Source organism: Hypanus sabinus, chromosome 19 (genome assembly GCF_030144855.1).
Source record: "Hypanus sabinus isolate sHypSab1 chromosome 19, sHypSab1.hap1, whole genome shotgun sequence".
Lineage (NCBI taxonomy): Eukaryota > Metazoa > Chordata > Chondrichthyes > Myliobatiformes > Dasyatidae > Hypanus > Hypanus sabinus.
In genome coordinates this window covers 32,233,537-32,250,257 of record NC_082724.1, presented here as the reverse complement: position 1 = coordinate 32,250,257, position 16,721 = coordinate 32,233,537, and the positions used below count along the sequence as shown (strand labels likewise).

The following is a 16,721-nucleotide window of genomic DNA, read 5'->3' as shown; positions in this document are numbered from 1 at the left end:
CATATTGATAGGACATTAATAAGTTGCAGAACTGGGCCAAGAAGTGGCAGATGGAGTTCAACCAGGAAAGAAAGGTCAAACTTGAAGGTAGAGTACAGTACTGAGAGTGGTTCCTTAAGGTTGTGATAGCCAGGGGCGGTAGAGGAGATAAGCTCCCACTACCTATTAAATGCTCCCAACGGCACGCATCTCAAATAGCCTTCAACAACCAAGTTCAGCTCCTGATCTTCACGTGTGGCTTAGCTACTAAGCCCGGCGGAGCCGTTTCTACTGGCAGGAGAAGGGGTAGAGGTGAGTAACTGGCTGGTGCCTTAAAACCAGTTGCTTCAGGCAGATAGGGATGGTCAGCTGTGGTAGGCAGCTCAACTAGGGGAAGGAAAATGCTGATCTCGAACTTCTGCTGCTTTGCGGCTATACCCATTCATGGGGAAAGCTTCAGGGGTAAACCCAAGGAAAAAGCCAGAGCTAGCATCCCTAAGGCTGTTCTATGGGGAGTTCAATGATGGTTGTTAAATCCTGCAATGCCACTGCTGCCAAACTGTATTGGTCTCTGCCATTCTTTTGGAATCATCAGCTGCATGGAGAAGGGGAGCCTGCTACGTGGGCTCTCCATATCGTACTGCCCTAGCCTGCACATCACATAGACAGCTGGGACGCAACATCCACAGTCAATGCCTGACCAACAGAGGGCCTCAAGAGGAATAGAGGGATCTTGGAGTCACATTGTGGGTTTCTCAAAGAAGCCACACAAGTTGATAGGGTGGTTAAATATACATTGTGTTACCTGCCTTCATTAGTAGGGGGCTGAGTTCAAGAGCTGCAAGATTATGTTACAAATCTATGAAATTAAGTCAGGCCACACTTGGAGTATTGTGTTCAGTACTGGTCTCCTCATTATAAGATTTAAAGACCATGCAGTTGAGATGTACCAGGATGCTGCCTGGATTAGACAGTGTATCTTTAGAGGAAAGGTTGAGAGAGCTGGGCTTTTCTCTTTGGAGTGAGGGAGGATACGTGGTAACTTGATAGTACAAGATAGTAAGAGGAATAGATAGATTGATCAACCATCAACTTTTTCCTCAAAGCAGAAATGGCTAATATGAAAGGACATCATTTTAATGTGACTGGAGCGAAGTATAAGGGGATGGCACAAGTAGAGAGTATACACAGAGACTGGTGGGTGCGTAAAACATGCTGCCAGGGATGGTGGTAGAGGCAGATGCAACAGGGACATTGAAGGACTCTTAGATAGGCACGTATATGAGAGTAAAATAGAGGGCTTTGTGGGAGAGAAGAGTTAGGTTAATCTGAGAACAAGTTAAAAGTTTGGCACAACATTGTGGGTATACTGTTCTGTACTGTTTAATGTTCTATCTCAAAGGCATGCAGGTTGGTAGGTTAATTAATTGATACTGGGGTGACTAATAGGAAAGTGGGAAAAATAGAAATGGGAGTTATATCGGATTGGTGTCAATGGGTGCTTGATAGGTTTGCAGATTCAGTTTGTCAGGGGGTCTGTTTCTGTGCTTTGCCTCCAACTCCTCTCATCACTGGTATGGTTATACAGAATTTAAGGTTGGAATTTGTTCATTGCATACATCTTTCCAGCCCATAGTTTGTTTAAATTAACATAATTTATTACTGTTCGCTTCTTTGTTCTTCAGATAACGTTTCAAATATTTTTTTTTGCTGTTCCTCTGGAGAAAATATCAATGGAACAACTGGTATCATGCTCAAATGGCCTTTATCAAAACTCAGATTTTGACAGTGAATGATAGACTATTTAACTGTAGGAACAGCATTGCTCAGCTTAATGTCTTTCTGTAAGTCTTGCCAGCAGGTTTCTTTGAATATTAACCAGAAATGCTAAGAGAAGTTTCTTGTTCCCTGTAGGGGCAATTAAATCAGTTATTTTACTTCTTTGAAGAGACTATCCAATGCACAACAACAATTAAGCAGGATCCTAGCTATCTGTTGTAACAGCTGGTATGTATTCAAGGTTTCGATCAAAATTTATTGCCGTTTAAGATCATCTACACCAGGGGACATCAACCTGGGGTCCTCTGTTAATGATAGGGGCCTATAGCATATAAAAGGTGGGGACCTCTGATCTACATTCCTCTCATTTCTAATAAAAGCAATTCAAGTAGAAAATGTTAATTCTCTTCTTGTCTTCATAGATGCTGCCTGATCACTGATTATTTCCAGAAGTTTCTGTCTTCACTGCAGATCTCCACCATCTGCAGTTTTGATTTTTGATCAGCTAAACACAATGCTGAGTTATTCTTCTCTTTACAGTGTGCATGACTTTGCTGATTATGAATTTGTGCTTGGTGATATAATATCCATTGACCAACTTGAGGTCATGAGTTAAGCTCAATGAAGCTACTATTTTGTAAACGATCACCACAAATCTATTCAATAAATCCACTGGATTTTTATATGAATCAGATACTGGAATATACAGATTTTTGAGAGAACCAAACCAGTCATTCATATTTTACAGTAGAAGTTTATCCCTGGTGGATTTTTTATGGCGTCTGAAGTAACCAAACACTTGCTTCTGCAGAGTGATCCTTTAATATTTTCCCAAGGTCTACACCAACACCCCAACAACAAATACAATAAAATGCCTGCCTTGTGTAACTATAAAAACAATAGTGGGTTTATTTAATAAAAATATGTGGCCATTAAGTGTTTCAGATGTCTTAAAGATAGAGGTAAACAAAACGGTACATATAGCAAGTGATGCAAAAATTGCCTTGATATTGGATGGCATCTATGTTTGGTGTGCTAAAAGACTGCTTCTTGTGCTAATTCCAAACAGGATCTCTTACAAAGTAATCACAGAATTGCCCAAAATTGAGGATGACACAGACTAAAAGTGGTGTACACCCAGAAACAACTGCCAAATCAGGGCTTAAGTGATTTCCCATGGAACCTCATTCAGTTTAGTTCAACTCCCAACAGTACTTTACAGTACAGCATTCAAAGATGTACACTCTGCACAATAGCTCCATACTAGCAAGACACAATATGACTTCATATAATCGTGTGTGATAATCAAAGCTATATATGAAGGATTTTTATACATCACTGGGTGTGGTAAACTATGTATACCTGTCTGGACACGCCCCTCTGCTGACTGCTCCTGTGGCTCCTCCCACAGACCCCTGTATAAAGGCGATTGAGGCCTGAGCCCTGCCCTCCGTCTTCGAGATGTTGTGCTCTTTTTTGCTGTTAATAAAAGCCTATCGTTCACTTCCAGTCTCCTACAGTTTTTGATGGTGCATCACTGGATTTTTGGACTAATTACTAGTGTTTCATGTTGTCCATAATGATTGGAGTTCAAAGCGAGTCACTTGGCTTGTATTCAAGGCCATGATTTTACAGATTGTATAGCAGCACCTCTCTTATCAGAGACCCCTATTAGCCCATGCTTGCAATGCTTGGTTCCTCTTTCTCCTCTGAGCTTGGGGATGATAGTGGATACTGAGCAGGGATTACCCCTGCTAGCTCCTTCTTTGTCCTTTCCTCGTTACTGTTGCTGCTCTTCAGACTCCACCTCTTGGCCCTCTGACCCTGGGTTTCCCCATTAATCTTGCGCTAGTCCTGGCCAGCAACTTCAGTTTGCCAGATTGTGTACTGTGTACCATGCAATGATGGAAATCTCTTCCACCTCATGTCCTGTAAAAGGACGTCCCCTTTCAAAGCAGGCAGCCACATCCCACCTGGAGGAGACCAGCAGTGTTTCTGACCACAGCCTCAGTACTATCCTGGCTCCAGCAGTTCATTCACTAAACTGCTGTGGTTCGACATTGCAATCCTAAAGGCTGTTCAGCTCCAGAAATGCCATCCTCTCATGTGTCATATTCTCCCATGTTAAAGGACAGATGCTCCTACACACTCTCATTCTTCCAAAACTTCTGAATTGCTTACGTCTTTCAGCCCTCTCTTCTTACACCAATATGCTTTCAAATTCTTTATCTTTGCTTTTATAGAGAGATGACTTAGTACCTTCCCTGATTCGAGGAGCCAATGTACAAACTAATGCACATATCACTAAAATCAAAACCAATCAAATGCCTGCTTACTATGTTACATCCGTGACCTCCTCCTTTTTGAGAATCGCAAGATCACTATTAAGTCAGTTCAGGAGACCCAGGAAATGAGTGAAAGACATGCAGAATCCACAAGGAGTTTGGAATGTGTCCTAGCCTCTGAAAGGCGGAACCATTGATAACGGCTATTGTCTCTTAGAGACGGAATTGTGTATTGAATACTGTACAATGCATCGAAGCCCCCAGGCAATGAACCGAGGGGGGGGGGGTGGAGGGATTGCATCATCCCAACCTGATTGACATATGAGACCCTGTGAGTCAGAATAAAAGAGGGTCTGGGGAACAGCCTCTTCAGATACACCAGAAGAAATGCTAGAAAATCCTGTAACAGCGTAATAGTGAAAGCCGGTGGAAAAGCCCACGTGCATCCTTTTCCATTTGCCTCGGAATCAGTGGGCCTTTACCATGGAAGCATGGCTTTAGCTAACCACAAAGGGGAAATCAGTCCCCCAACGACTCTCGAAGGATTGACATCATAAAAGGAATGGGCAAGTTAAACCTCCGTCTTTCTCTCCAACCAAAAAGCTGCAGCTTGAATGAACTTGAGTGACTTTTATATTTCCATCGGACAATATATTATCCCCTAGACAATGATACAACGATAGAGCTATTTCTTATTGATTATTATTATACCCGCACTTTTAGATTTAGTATTGACGACGTATACTATCTGTATGTTTGCATTGATATTATTTTTGTGTATTTTTATCAATAAAAACTGTTAAAAATAGTACCATCAGACTTCAACGGACCTCTCTGTCTTTGCTGGTAAGTGACCCAGTTACGGGGTACGTAACACTTGGGGTTCTCGTCTCAGGATTTGACACCAAATTGGGAGGCCAGTGAATCAGGCTTGTAAGTACAAACTTGAATCTGGTTACGCGGGTAGCCAGACGGGAAACCAGCAAAGATGAACGTGGATGAATTTATAGAAAACCCAACTCTAGAAGTGCTAGAGGCGGCCACCAAATCGGACTTGATAAATCTGGCAAAAGGGCTAAACCTCGCAGAGGTGAGGTTGTCCATGAAAAAGCGGGAGGTGCAAAGAGCAATAACTCAGTATTATATTGGGAAGAATGTGTTTGCAGCTGAGGTATTGGAAAATATCCCTGAAAAGGTACCAGCTAGTGGGACGGCTCAGTTAGAGTTGGAGAAATTAAGGTTGGAACATGAAATTAAGTTAAAGCAACTGGAAGCAGCTGAGGAGAAAGAAAGGGCCGAGAGAGAAAGGGGGCATGCGCTCCAGTTAAAGGAGTTAGAGGTGAAACGGAAGCAGGAAAGAGCTGAGAAACAAAGAGAGCATGAAATTCAGTTAAAACAGCTGGAAGCAGCTGAGAAAGAGAAAGAGAGGGCCGAGAAAGTAGTAGGAGGCAGAGAAACAGAGGAAACATGACTTGGAGATGGAGAAGTTAAGGCAAGGGTGAAGAGATCAAGGGTCAGACCAAGAGGAGCAGTTTAATGTTAGTCGGGAATTGAGGTTAGTACCTCCATTCGAGGAGACAGATGTTGATAGTTATTTCTTGCTTTTTGAAAAGGTGGCAGTGGCCACCAGAAGTGGCCCAAAGAGCAGTGGGTGGCATTGTTACAAAGTGTGTTAAAAGTGAAGGCACAACGAGCATATACGGCATTGTCCCTGGAGGAGGAAGAGGAGGAGAGTTATGACAAAGTAAAGGCAGCCATTCTCCGGAGTTATGAGTTAGTACCTGAAGCGTACAGACAAAAGTTCAGGAATTTAAAGAAAGGGTGGAATCAGATGTATACCGAGTTTGCCTATGAGAAGGGTGTGCTCTTGGACCGATGGTGCACAGCAGAAATAGTGGACGAGGATTATTGGCGTCTCAGGGAGTTAATTCTGATTGAGGAATTTAAAGGTTGTGTTTCGGAGGATATCCAGATGTATTTGAATGAGAAGCCGAATAAGTCCATCTCAGACTTTGCTAGGTTCACAGCTGAATATGCCCTAACCCACAAGACAAAGTTTTCTTTGAATAAAAGTTCCCAGAGAGACCGTGGGAACGATCGAGAAAGCCCGCTGGCTGAGGCAGAGGTCCCGCCGGGAGCTAGTGGTAAGATTGAGGGAGAAAGGCAAGACTGCCAGAGATTTCCGGGCTTGACCTGTTTTAATTGTGGAAAGGGAGGGCATATTGCATCTAGGTGCTTTGCTCTGAGGAAAGAGACAGGAAAAGGGAAAGTAGCAGTCCCTATTGGATATGCCATGGTAATCAGTAAATTGACAAGAGAGCCCTGAGTAGACAGAGTACGAGAAGGGTCTGAGACTTGTATGTCAAACGGAACTGTGTCTGTGAGGGAGGGAGACACACCAGTTCTAGTACGGATCTGGAGAGACACGGGGGCTGAACTATCATTGATCAGCAGTAAGGTACTAGATTTTGGTCGCAAGACAGGAATGGTAGCTGTGAAAGGAATAGGCAAAGGGATGGAAATGGTGCCCTTGCATAGGGTCATTATGAATTCTGAGCTAGTCTCTGGACCAGTTGAAATGGGGGTACGATCAGAATTCCCGAGAACTGACATGGACGTCCTTCTTGGTAATGATTTAGCCGGTGGGAAGGTTTGGTCAGCAATGACGCTGATGAGCCGGCCGGTGAGCGTTGCGGCCCCGCCCCTAGATTCCAAGATCTATCCCACATGCGCGATCACTTGCTGCATGTCGAGAGAGGCAGCTGAGACAGAGAGCAGTTTAAATCTGGCCAGTATCGATTTGGCCGAGACTTTTTTACCGACCCTGTACCAGGAGGGCAGGAAAACGGAGAATAGGAAAGTGCAAGAGAGTAAGGGAGGGGGGTAGACCTGCCCTTAGCAAGGAGAAAACTTCTAGAGGCACAAAATGAAGATGAGAAACAGACAGAGCTGTTGAAAGGTCCAGAGTTGGACATGGATGATCTATCTGGGTTGGCAGAACTGTTTGAAGAAGTTGAAACTTCTAAAGGTGTTCCGGATAATGAAATGAGGGCAGTCCTAGATGAAAAGGATGCCATTACCTTGAAGAAGTCTGCTGGGTTGGCAGATGAGGTTGTTTCAGCCCATGGGGTTGAGTTTACTCCAGAAGGGAGTTGCCCAGAGAGTAGCTGGGAGAATCAGGGGAATTTAGAATTTGAACCGGGTACGGGTATTGAAAGCCTGGAAGAGGCAAATGTCCCATTTGAGTGTGTCCAAGATGTGGATGCACGTGGTACTGAACCTAGTAATGGAGCTCAGAAAAAGTCTGAGGTATTTGATTCAGTTGAAAAGGAATGCAGTCCTTGTGGGTCAGATAGACTTGGTTCAGGGAAGAAAGGGTTAACCTTGGTAATAGTGGGAAGTGAGAGTTCCCAGGTGTTTGTGCTCGAAGGTGTGTTAAAAGTTAATGCGGAGATCAAATGTGGGGAGATGAATATTATTATTGAAGGAAAAGGGAAATATGTAGTTCCCAAATTGAATGAAGAAAATTTAAAGGCTGGATTGATATCAAAGGCAGCAACCAGGCTACAGAGACAATGGCTTGGTAACAAGGTGCCTGCGAATCAATTACAGGTTGAGTTGGAAGGTAACGGGGCCCCACACGCTATTGTTATTCCAGAGTGTGGTGTGAAAAGGCAGAATTTGAAATGCTGTTTGAACAAAGAGTTTGAACTGAAAACTAATAGCCTGAAGGGTCCTGAAGAGAAAACTAGTAACTTGCGTAAAATTAAAGAATTGGGTGGAAATTCAGAAGATGGTCTAAGTTTGGGACACATTGTTGATAAAATAACTCCTATGGAAGGAGCAGACGAAAGCCTATTTCGTCAGCGTGCCCAAGCTCCCTACATGGGAGTAACCGGAAAAGAGGTGAGGGTTAATGGGGACGCCATTTTTAAATAGCAAAAGCCGGTTTTATGGGATTTCGACAAAGCATGTGAATAATAAAGACAACCCCATGGAAGCCTGCCTGTTAAGTTTGAAAGCAACATAAAGATCAGTATTTGCATGAACTTTTGTAGTATACCCGTAAGCTAAGATCACAACTCTTTAGTTTTTGTTTGCTAAAGAAAAATAAGACCTACAAATAGTTGGTTACTAAATTGGAGTCTGATGCTACAAGTCTTTAGTAAGGTACAAGATGTTAAGGTATTAAAGGAAGTGACAATGCAATCGGTAACCATCTAGGTTCTGAATTGAATGTATAACTGTATTACTCTGTAGAGAAAAAACTTTGGTGTTGTGTTAGATTCTAAAATCCTGTGAGACTCTGTATTACTTCATTTTTTTCCGATAGTAGAAAACGCGTTGAAGAAAGGGGGTGTTACGTCCGTGGCCCCCTCCTTTTTGAGAATTGCAAGATCACTATTAAGTCAGTTTAGCAGACCCAGGAAATGAGAGAAAGAAATGCAGAATCCACAAAGAGTTTGGAATGTGTCCTGGCCTCCGAAAGGCGGAACCATTGATAACGGCTATTGTCTCTTGGAGATGGAATTGTGTATTGAATACTGTACGATGCATCGAAGCCCCCAGGCAATGAACCGGGTTGGGGGGGGGGGGTTGGTGGAGGGATTGCATCATCCCAACCTGATTGACATCTGAGACCCTGTGAGTCAGGATAAAAGAGGGTCTGGGGAACAGCCTCTTCAGACGCACCAGAAGAAACGCTAGAACTCCTGTAACAGCGTAATAGCGAAAGCCGGTGGAAAAGCCCACGTGCATCCTTTTCCATTTGCCTTGGAATCGGTGGGCCTTTACCATGGAAGCATGGCTTTAGCTAACCACAAAGGGGAAATCAGTCCCCCAACGACTCTCAAAGGATTGACATCATAAAAGGAATGGGCAAGTTAAACCTCCGTCTTTCTCTCCAACCAAAAAGCTGCAGCTTGAATGAACTTGAGTGACTTTTATATTTCCATCAGACAATATATTATCCCCTAGACAATGATACAACGATAGAGCTATTTCTTATTGATTATTATTATACCCGCACTTTTAGATTTAGTATTGATGACGTATATTATCTGTATGTTTGCATTGATCTTATTTTTGTGTATTTTTATCAATAAATACTGTTAAAAATAGTACCATCAGACTTCAACGGACCTCTCTATCTTTGCTGGTAAGTGACCCAGTTACGGGGTATGTAACAACTAATATTGCTTGGATGACAGCAGAGTAAGTTGCTCTCAGCAAATCTATTAATTACATCTATTAGAATTGTTCTGCCTTTTTTTCTACCTAATTGTACTTATGCTTAGAAGTTATCTATACAGATTGCATGCAAAACAAAATATTTCACTGTATCTCAGTATATGTGACAATACTAATCTAATTAAACAAATTATTAAATTAACTAATACAGGATTTAAGATGCAGCCTTCGTGTGTATCTGAATATGATAATTTAGCTAAGTAGCCTCCTGTACCATTCAATTTGAAATGACCTGAGAGATTTTAAGGATTTTTATTCATAATGCAAGTAGAATGTAGCTTTACAATTTAATGAAGGCTGGCAGATTTTTAAAACCATAACAGGTTACAAAGTAAATGTTAGGCAACAATAATTACAATGTGTGTGATAACTTATTATTACACATAAGTAAGAATAAGTTGTTGCATTCAAATTCTGGATGGTGAATCAGGATATTTAGATAAACATTCCATACTTCTACAAAGACAAACAATAATTAATTAAGACTTTTATCTTACTTATTATCTTTTATCTTATTTCAATTGTGTCTAATTACTTACTTACGCTGAGGAAAAATAAAGTCAAGCTGACACAGTCACGTTCCTTCCAATCTCTATCCAGCTAACAGGGCTCACCTGCCAGTCATTTCCAACTCATGATCTGCAGCCTATTTAAACCCAGCTCTCAGCCACAGTCCTTGTCAATCCAAAAAATCAGCCCGCCTCAACCAGTTGTTCTTAGCCTTGCCATGTTAAATATCTTTTCTCTCTTGTTTTGTGACTCCATGTGACATGATTTTTGCAGTTTATTGTTAAAGTTATCGCTCACCACGAAATTATCTCTGTTGCTTTGTGTTTGGTTCAAGCTCCCTTATGTCTCCTGACAGGATGGGTGAACTAACGATTGGCCCAGCAAAGTTTGCTCACTTAAAGGAAGTTGTGTGCTTTAATGAGGACATGATTCAGAAGCAGCAGGAAATCATCACCACCCTCAACCAGCTCTGTCTTATTACAGCAACCTTATGCCTGTCAACCTCCTCCCTTGGAACCCAGATTCCAGTGCCTGAACACTTCAGATCCTTAACCCAATGTTGCACTTTCCTGTCCCAGTCTTTCTTTCACATTGAGCTGCAACCATCTCAGTATTCTACAGATCAAGTCAAAGTTGCCTGTCATCTCTCTCTTGACTGTGGCAACTCTGACCTGGGCCACCACTAACTGGGACAATAAATCACCATCTGCAATAAATTTGAGGAGTTCACCACTGAGATGTGTCAGGTTTTGACCATCTACAAGCGGAAGGGAGGCGACATATTTTGCCAGCATCGAGGCGCACACTTGGTGCTGATTACAGAAACTTGGGACCCTTGCAGTGGAGTGCAGCAGAAATGCAGAAGCACAGCTGGAACATTATCATCATGGCCTTTCAGGGTGGTTAAATGTGTTGGTTCCTGACAGGAATCCACCTCCCCAGGCTGTTTGCGTAAAGCCTTCTCTACATTTCCTGACATTCCTGATACTATTTCTAACACCAAACTGTACTGGGAAAGGGATGATTAAAACCAAATACAACTTCTCAAATTATTTAAATAGTTTTTTGAATCTCTATTTGCGTTCCACAAAATAAAGTGAAGAAAGTTAGTTAGTTAGTTTAAATTCTGTATGGTTTTTTTGTACGATATAATGGAACTTTTAAAAGCTCTGATTAAATTTCTGGAGTTCTTTCAGAGAGAAGTGACCCACTGAAATTAAAACTATTGATCCAGTGTGCTTGGGATTTTGCAGATGCTGAATTATTGGATGTTATTTTATTAATGCTCCAATACAATTTAATTCAGGCTTTGTTAAGATGCTACACAGTAACATTCGAATGAATCTGGAAAGAGAACCATGAATATTTCAAGGAAGCCTGGCCAAAAGAACTTTGTGAATGTGAAGAGAGCTGAGCTACAGCAAACCAGGCCCCAGTGGGTGGAAAGTGAGCACAGGAATGAAGGGCCCAATGATTGGATGGAGAACCTGAGAACCCAGGGAAATAGGAAATGTGGCAAACATCACCGACTGAGCTAGATGCCAAACCACTGGGACTTCCACATGATCAGATAATGGATTACTGGAGAACAAATATATTCCACGAATATTTAAAAACTTCAATATTAAACATGAGATCGGAGCATAGCATTTTGCATTGCAGCATTCTACTGCAGGTGATACACCCAGGGTACAATGTTGAATTCTGAATCAAATGGCCAAAAAGATGTTGTTCATTGACCTCAGCTGATTGGGCTGTTTATGAAACTGCTGTGTTGGCCGGGAGCTTGATATATGATTGAGATTCCACTTGAACATTATAACCTCATCAAAAAGCTGAATATAATTCATCTCTATGAGACAAGCAGGGACTAGCTGACTTTACAAGATCATTGTCAAGATGCAGATTGATTTGATCTCTTCTCCTGCTAAGGTTAAATGGGAAAGAGACCCTAGCAATTAGAATATTGACATCAGCAAGAAATGGATCAATAAAATGTTGCATTTATATTAGTTCTGCTAAAAACCACAGATAGCAAACTAGTTTTAAAATCTGTGGAAATACAGGCCCTATATATTTACTTTACTAACTCCAGGGATTATATTCAGTTCAAATAATTATATCCACCATTTCTCTTTTTCCCTCCCCAAATTAAATGTCAACCCCTTTCCCCCAGGTGTATATTTAATTGGTGTTTAGACTGCATTCATATCTTAAAAGTTACTAAACTCAATTTCCTAGCAACTGTGACACAAGAAAATTTGCAGGTGCTGCTAATCCAAGGCAACACACACAAAATGCTGGAGAAACCCATTTCAATCCTCTCCCAATTCCCATTGCGACATGTCAGTCCATGGCCTCCTTTACTTCCGCAGTTAGGCCACACTCAGATTGGAGGAGCAACACCTTATATTCCAACTGGGTAGCCTCCAATCTAATGGCATAAACATTGATTTCTCAAACTTCTGGCAATTGCAAACCCCCTCTCCCATTCACCTGTCTCATTCCTGTTTCCATGTCTCAACTTTTTCCTTGCCAGTTCCTCACCTCACTCTGGTGCTCCTCCTCCTTCCTTTTTTTCCTTGGTCTTCTACCCTCTCCTATCAGATTCCCCCTCCTTCAGCCCTTTATCTCTTTCTCCAATCAACTTCCCAGCTCTTTATTTCACACTTCCCCCTCCCAGTTTCACTATCACTTACCACCTTGTACTTCTTCCTCCCCTCCCGCCCCCCAATCTTCTTACTCAGGCTACTCATCTTCTTCTTCCAGTCCTGATGAAGGGTCTGTCACGTACCCCGTGACCAGGTTACTGAACCAGCAGAAATGGAGCACATGTTGGAGTCTGGTATTACTGTAACTAATAGTGTTTATTAGTAAACTAAGTAATATATATATAAAACAGGTTAGCAATGATATATACAGAAGTGTGGAAATAGGAATCAAAACCAAGCTCTTTCAAAGTCCAGGGGTAAATGAATAGTCTTACGATGATGCAGAGTTCAGTTCAGTTTAGTTTAGTCGAGGTAGAGGGGGGAGGCATCCTGCTGCAGATGAGAGAGAGAGAGAGAGAGGTGATGCCGTTGCCATTGACCTTCGGTTGTCTTCCTGTCCTGTTATGGTCACCGACTGTGACCCCGTACCATGCACGACCGTTCTTCAGTGGTAAGCCTGTCACCCAGGCAAGGGTGGACACACACACAAGCCCCCACCGGTCACACCTTCACACACTATGAGCCGATTCTCCGAATCGATCCTCCAAACCCCCACCTTCAGCGTGGGTGCACAACGCTCTTTCAGTGTTCTGTGGCATGTCTGCTTGTGTCTTACCAGACCCGCTTTTTTTCATCACTTGCTGGACACCGGCTGTCCATCAAACTGGCTCCACCTTGCTGCCTCTGCAGGAATCTTAACTAGCAGACAAAGAAGGTGTCCTTGGAGTAAAGGTAAACAATCAGCTAAGGAGCCATAATATTAAATCATGTCTCTCTCTCTCTCTCTCATCTGCAGCAGGATGCCTCCCCCCTCTTCTTCTCTCTCTCTCATTAGCAGCGTAGTTCACAGTGGGGCCAACTCTGGACCCCATCTTAGCTTGGTTTGCACATCACAGGTCTCGGCCTGATATGTCGACTGTTCATTCCTTTCATTTCATTTTTCAGTTTTCAATCTTTTTATTGATTTTCAAATAAAGAATATAAAAATCAGAGGAGGAGTTTAGCAAACAGATAGTATAAAAGACATATAAATAGCAATATTAAAAACAGGAAGTATATAATGTCAAAATCAAATAGGTAAAATATTACGCTGTTGTGGCGACCCACTTCCCAGCGCACTCGTACTGGCTCACAAATCGGCGCACGCCGGCATTGAGGCCAGTCCCAAAAAGGGCGCCAAGTCTGCTTCACCAGCAAGGGGAAAAGCCCGCGCACAGGACGGGACTGTGAATACTGGGGAGGGCGGGATCAGGAAGGCTTTAAAGCGAGGCCGCGAAGTTCGAATAAATCTCTTTTGCAACTGCAGCTCATCGACTATGTGTCGTTATTTTAGCGCTGTGTGTAGCACACCGCTACACTGTTATATATACAATGGTCAAAAAAAAACTACGACTCCTCATAGCAATCATAAAAAAAGATTGGAAATTTTATTTGATAAGGGGGAAAAAAACCCACTAACTAAACTGAAACAAAAAAAGAGAAAGAAAAAAGAAAGAAAAAGTAAGTTGGGGCAATCCAATGGAGGATAAAAAGTTTTAAAAAAATAGAGAGAAAAAAAACATCCAGTCATCTCCGAACCTTCACGGATAAGGATTTTCCCCAAAGAGAAGAAAGAAAAATAAATAACTAAATAACAAATCAAATCATGTGAAAATATTGAATAGAGGGTCACCAGACTTGTTCAAAATTAAAGGATGTATCAAGTGTCCGGCTTCTAATTTTCTCCAAGCTTAGACATGACATAATGGAGGAGAGCCAATAAAAAACAGTAGGTGGATTAGATTCTTTCCAATGTAGCAAAATAGCTCTCCTAGCCAGTAAAGTTGAAAAGGCTATCACATGTTGAGCAGAAGTTGACACTTTGCTTGCTTCCTTTCTATAGCCTGCCTGACCTGCTGAGTTCCTCCAGCATTTTGTATGTATTTCCTAGGAATGGTAGTCAAGTTTAATTTACAGTTTAAGCTTCCCAGAAATCAGTAACAGTCATTTTAATCAAGCCTATGCAAATCTGTTTCAATCTGTGAGACAGAAATTTATATATCAGTTCCCTCAAATTAAATTCTCCCCATCTTAAATTCTTCTTATGCCCTCATGAGATAGAGTAAACAACAGAAGTAATATATATATAATTTTTATACTTTTTATATATACATACTTCCATGTTTTAATTTTTCAGGTGGAGCCTTCAGAATAACCTCAGGGTCAGATTTTCTGACGTAGACAAGACCATGTCAGAAAAACACAGACAGAAAATACTTGCATATTTCAGCAGAGGAGCCAAACGAATTTTAAATGGCTGCTGTTTACTGGATATTGTTTGTTTTTCTCACCATTCTCTGTAAACCCTAGAGCAAGGGTTCCCAATCTCTTTATGCCATGAACCAATACCATTAAACAAGGGGCCCATGGACACCAGGTTGGGAATCCCTGCTCTAGAAAATGCTGTGCTAGAAAACTCCAGGAGATCGGTAGCTTCTTGTATATTCAAACTACCCTTTCAGACACCAACAATCAGTCCATGGTCAAAGTTACTTAGATCACATTTTTTTTCCTATTCTAATGCTTGGTCTGACCAATGGAACCGCTTGACCATCTCTGTTTGCTTTATGCATTGAGTTCCTGCCACATGACTGGTTGATTAGTTATTTGCATTAATGAGCAAGTGTACAGGTATACCTAATAATTAGGCCACTAAGTGTAAGATGGAAATGATATCTTACATTTTACTGAAACAATGGTGTCATCCGAATGCCACACACTGATACAATTCTTTAGCCGTTAAGAGATACTCCATAAATTGTCACCATAATTTACTGAACAATTTGCATTGCTCTATTCTAAGTTATAGCCTTTGGTCTTTTTTGAAATTCAGATCTATCTGTTGCATTTCTAGAAATTTGGTTCTGGATTTTCAATATTGAGAAAGATATTTTGCAATGATTAACCAAATAAGACCATAAGACATAAGAGCAGAATTAGAAATCTCAGCCCATTGAGTCTGTTCCACCATTCTTTCATAACTAATTATCCCTCTCAACTCCATTCTCCTGCCTTCTCCCTGTAACCTTTGCTGCTATGACTAACAACGAACTTATCAACCTCTGCTTTAAATACACCCAACGCTGCTCACAATACTCCAAGTGCAGTCGGATCAATGCCTTATAAAGCCTCAGGATTATATCCTTGTGTTTATATTCTAGTCCCTCTCAAAATGAATGCTAACATTGCATTTGTCTTCCTTACCACCAACTCAACCTTCAAGTTAACATATAAGGAATCCTGCATGAGGACTTCCAGGTCCTTTTTCACCTCTGATTTTTGTATTTTCTGCCTGTTTAGAAAAAGTCTGCACATTAATCTCTCCTACCAAAGTGAAGAGCAGGATGATAGACTTCCCTACACTATATTCCATCTGCCTCTTCTTTGCTCATTTTCCCAATCTCTGGTAACTTCCACTTTACAAAAAGACTACTCAACAACTTGATGGCCAAAAGAGCAACTTTATCTGGGATGGCAAATGATATTTACAATACAGAGGCTTCCAGGTACCTCGTGCGGCAAGGGTGGAGGAACTATACACAATACATACTGGGAGTAAAAAGAGCGGAAGTAAAGACCCCGCCAACCCCGGATCCCGCCTCTTGCTACCAACAGCTTCCCGATTAGTATTCTTACTTTTAATAATACTCACATTACAACACTTCTCCCCCTTTAAAATCCAACATTCCCCAAATATAGAAGAACTGGGAAATACAACCAGTGATATCATTAGCAACAAGTTACCAATACAAAAACACCTAAAAAAAAATGGCAAATTCAACATTCAATCTAACAACAAAAGAAATTATCCAATCAAAGATTCAGGAGGTTGGCGAGGGTGCTGCGATCTACACACTACCCCCGGTGACCCAGCAGGCACCACTGGTGAAGATGTTTTGGGTGGATCTAGAGTTGGGGACACGAGTGGGGTCTGTGTGTCCGCGTGAGAATGTCCATCCTCTTCAGGGGACTCTGCCCCCTCTGCCAGTGTCTCTCCCTCTAGCAAAGTCACTGGTGGACATGCTTCCCCAGTAGTCTGTCTCACCATTGGAAACTCCATGGAACTGTCTACCTCTGAGCCGGAATCATGACGCAGGCGCACATGGTCCTGATGTCTGCGGAAAACACGCCCATCAGTCAGCTTAACAACATAGGAGACTGGACCACT

At 41.9% G+C, this 16,721-nt stretch overlaps 1 long non-coding RNA gene and 1 pseudogene across 1 annotated transcript in view; one reads left to right on the top strand and one right to left on the bottom strand.

Moving 5' to 3' along the window:
• The window catches only part of LOC132377854 (uncharacterized), a 44,716-nt gene extending 40,418 nt beyond the window's left edge, over positions 1–4,298 (top strand). Inside the window, exons 3-4 of the long non-coding RNA XR_009506810.1 lie at positions 1,894–1,986; positions 4,002–4,298. This is a non-coding gene — a long non-coding RNA (uncharacterized LOC132377854). The remainder of the gene's footprint in view (positions 1–1,893; positions 1,987–4,001) is intronic.
• Positions 4,299–16,638: 12,340 nt separating this feature from the next.
• The window catches only part of LOC132378162 (uncharacterized protein K02A2.6-like), a 108,987-nt pseudogene continuing 108,904 nt past the window's right edge, over positions 16,639–16,721 (bottom strand).